The following is a 3,967-nucleotide window of genomic DNA, read 5'->3' on the forward strand; positions in this document are numbered from 1 at the left end:
TTTAGTCATCCATAAATATTTATTAAGTACTGACTCTACCGAGCACTGTGCTCGTTGCCAGGGATAAAGTACTGAAGAGGGCAGACAAGCGCCCTGTCCTCTTGGGGCTTCCGTTCTGGCTGGGCAGGCAGCAAGAGATAATAAATAAATGAATAAATGAGATACGTTGAGGTCGTGAAAGAAAGGATGAGAAGGTGGCGACCGTCAAAGGCTGCTTTCTCCAAGGCGGTCAGGGCATAGCACTCTGATGGGTCAGTCTTACAGATGAGAAGCAGCCTGCCAGGCTGAATGTTCAGGAACACAAGTCCAGGGTGGGAGAAGTGGTGAGCGGCACAGTGGCTCTGAGCAAGAAAGGAAGTGGCATGTTACAGGAGCGCCAAGGGACCAGGTCATGCTGGGCCGCAAAGGCCATGGTAAGGCATCTGGATCGCATTTGATGGGAAATCATTGGAGAGAGTTATGCAAAGGAGTGATGGGGCATGACTTGCAGTGTAGACATGGCGCGTGAGCCTGTGCGGGTGGCAGGAAGCAGGGGGACCCAACACGGGTCGGGAAGTGTTGCCTACCAGGGAAGCTCAGTAGAGACTCAGCATCCAGGCCCTTTATTGGGAGGCTGGTCACATAGGCACCCTCCCCCCAGAATCCACACAGGCAGGAGGAAAGCCAGTGCTCAGCATAAACCATACCGTTCATCTGTCCCGGGTAAAGATGGGGAGGGGTACAGAGGAGGGGGGTGCATGGGTTCAGAATCTACTTAGGGGGTTGAGCTGTCAGGAAGGGCTGATGAGCTGGGTGGGGGGCATAAGAAAGGGAGGTGTCCGTCTCTGGGAATCATGGGAAGGGGAATTCATTACCATCACGGGGCACTTTTGAGTTCAAACATGCGGCTGCAGGTGTCTCTCTCACTTAGTCACAGAAGTTTCACAATGAGAAGGATCCCATCTGGTGTGACTGCTTCCTTTGACAGATGAGCACACTGAGGCCCGGGAAGGGCTAACCAGAGAGTTAGTAGTCGACAGGAGACTGGATTCTCCATGCTCTGATTTCCAAGTAAGTGCTCTTTTAATATACCCTTTTGAGGATGACTAGAAGGATCGGGGGTCATAGAATGTTAAGGCCGGAAATGACTGCGTGCTGCTTGCTAAGCTGGTTTCTCAGCCTCCAGCCCACCCTTGTAAACTGTTCTGTAATGCTAGGGCTGAGCCTCTATAGAGTCCGTTTATCCTTTTCCTGTTGGCTTTTCACTGGGTGCTGTATATGCAGGTTGCAGCAGCCTGGGCCCCTTCGAGAGGCAGAACCATACAGTGATTTAAACAGGGGAAGGGTTATATAAAGAATGATTAAATTATGATAAAAAGAGTCACTATGGGATATAAGGAAAGACTAGCTGGTTTCCTAGGGCTGAGTCAGAGTCCTCCAGGAAGGACAAACTTAGAAGGGGAGCCCTTCCCAAGGCTGGGGTTCAGATCTCTTTGTAGGAGATAGTTTGCTGGCCCCTGGGTTAGTTAGCTCACTGCTGGAGTGCAGTAGCACCTAGCGAAGTCACCAGGCTTCCAAAATATTCACCAGTTCTTCTCTCCACCACCCACCCCGTCCCCGCCCCCATCTTGGTCCAAGCCACCATCACCTCTCACCTGATTATTGCAACAGTTGCCTCACTGATCTCTTGATCTTGACTCTATACTAGGTCAGTTTTCGAAGCAGAGCCTATGATGGAGATCCTTACGCACACAATTTATTGAGGAGGTGCTCCTAAGAGAAGGGAGTGAGGTGCAGAAACAGGGCAGGAAAAAAAAAAGCTAAGGAAGGAAGGAGAGGATCTTCAGCCTGAGCCTGTGGAGAGTCCTGGAGCACGAGTTGTATCTCAGAGTTAGTCCCAACTTGAGGCAAGGGGGCTGGCATTTGTGTCTCCATGTCACTCTGTCATCAGTGATCGGCTGCTTTAGGGTGTGCATGGGGATCATAGCCTCCTGCGCAAGGAAGCTCCCATGTGGCCTCAGGGCTGTTCTCACTCTGGGGAGGGGGCACCTGTGGGCCTTGATCAGCTATGACTCAAAGCAGCTACTGTACAAGGTCAGGAAAGGGGATCCAAGCAGGGCACCAACCACACCACCGCCCCTCCCAACATCCTACTAATAGACGGGTGGTCCAGGAGGTCTTCCTCTTTAGGTTCACGGGAATGTCCATCTTGTGTGGGGACTGCAGGGTCACTGGGCTGATGCAGCATCTGCCAAGAGGTGGCCAAAGGGGACAGGAAGTCACGTTGGAGTTGGATATAGAACCTCTATTCCAACAGCATTCTGTGTAAACCCCAATCTGGCGCCTCTCTGGTCTTGGGAACTTGGGCGAGCTGCTTTCTCTCTCTGGATTCACTTCCTGTCTGCAAATAGGATTTGACACCTGCCATCAGGACTGATTCTGGGACTGTTCCCAGCAGCCCACTGTTCTGACACATTCTTCAGGCCTTGGCACTAATTTTGAATGCCCTTCTGGATGTCCATGGAGATTAGAATGCTCTTTGAGATGACCTGAGCCCAGAACCGAATTCTAGGTTTCACATAGACACAAAAGTATTTTTTTTCTGCTGTTTTAAAATATACCAAGTTTTCAGGAATGAAACTATGGTATAAGCTAAGGGAAGATCGGACCTTGATTTATTTGAGACTTTACCGAGATCTGCTCACCATGTTGAAGACTTGCATTACCAATGGCAAAGCGTCTTGTGGCGTCTGGGTTGCCCCCAGACAGCACAGCGGTCGCTGCTCTGCATCTGTAGCTTCATTCCCTGGGATTCTATATCCAAGTTCAAGCATCTGATGACGATTATATCTTCCAGTTGAGTCATGCCAGAGCATTTACATGTTGAAAATGTTTTATTATAAATTCCTTTCCTTTCCCCTTTATCTTATGCTTAGACTATGACATTGATTACAAAATATGTATATAGGCAGGTTATATTAATGAGGAATTTCATTTGAGTTGAAAAGAAATAATAAAATATTTGTTTTAAAAACCAGGCATTGGCTCTGATAGAGTTGAGAAACACAAGTCTGAACAGAATTAGCAATGTCTTCTCTTTCCCCAGGGGACCCACAGCCTCATTTAGAGACACCTTTGAGCTGGCTGTTGGCTTGAGCCAAATTTCCCAAGGACACAGTCGTTTCTGCCCTTCAGTCTAATCGAATTTTACTTTGTTGCGATTTACACTTTCTCTTAGGGAGTCTGCGGAAGGGGCGCCTGGGTGGCTCAGTGGGTTAAGCATCTGCCTTGGGCTCAGGTCATGATCCCAGGGGTCCTGGGATGGAGCCCCATATCTGGGCTCTCTGCTCAGTGGGGAGTCTGTGTCTCCCTCTTTCTCTGTGCCCATGTTCTCTCTCTCTCATATAAATAAATAAATAATCTTAAAAAAAAATGGAGTCTGCTCAAGACCCAAGTGATTTTTATCCCACTTGCCTGGGCTGTGTGTCCTGGAATGGTCCCTACCAACGGAGTGTGGCTGGCTGGCCCCCCTCTGCCAGCGGAGCAGACCTGGGCTTTTGCCAGATTTAGGTCTCTGTCCAGTGAGCAAGTAATTGCTTTTCTCTGTAGGAGACACAACAATAATCAAGAAACAAACAAACACATTTTTTTTTAAAAAAGCAGAAACGCTTAGTCATGCAAATCAGGGCGAGGAGAGGGTAAAGAAAGGGCCTCATTTGCATGCAGCAGCTCCAGCAGGGTCCTGGCCCACCAGCCCCTGTCTACGGAAACCCTTGGCCCAGAGCTGCAAACACCCAGGCACATTATTGCACGTTAATAAAGGTTTGTCCCGAGTGGAGTAAACAGCAGCGGTTCCCAGGACGCCAAGAAACAGCAAACTCTCCAGAGGTTCACTGGGTCATTAGCTGTGGCACAATACGGGTCAGGCTGGATGTAATGTTGTTCCCTTCAGCGAGGGGCTCCAATAGGGCCACCGGTTCTCACAGTG

General features: G+C 49.4%; 1 long non-coding RNA gene across 3 annotated transcripts; it reads right to left on the reverse strand.

Annotated features, from left to right (window-relative positions):
- LOC119865680 lies at positions 1-3,346 on the reverse strand. Of its 3 annotated transcripts, none has more exons than XR_005377936.1 (5): positions 2,685-3,346; positions 2,134-2,227; positions 1,635-1,752; positions 855-1,085; positions 1-341 (listed from the first exon to the last, which is right to left on the reverse strand). It is a non-coding gene; the product is annotated as an uncharacterized LOC119865680 (long non-coding RNA). The 3 variants fall into 3 exon arrangements; XR_005377937.1 differs by having other exon boundaries at positions 855-1,282; XR_005377938.1 differs by having other exon boundaries at positions 1,635-1,970.
- Positions 3,347-3,967: the final 621 nt, after the last annotated feature.

This window comes from Canis lupus, chromosome 24 (genome assembly GCF_011100685.1).
Source record: "Canis lupus familiaris isolate Mischka breed German Shepherd chromosome 24, alternate assembly UU_Cfam_GSD_1.0, whole genome shotgun sequence".
NCBI lineage: Eukaryota > Metazoa > Chordata > Mammalia > Carnivora > Canidae > Canis > Canis lupus.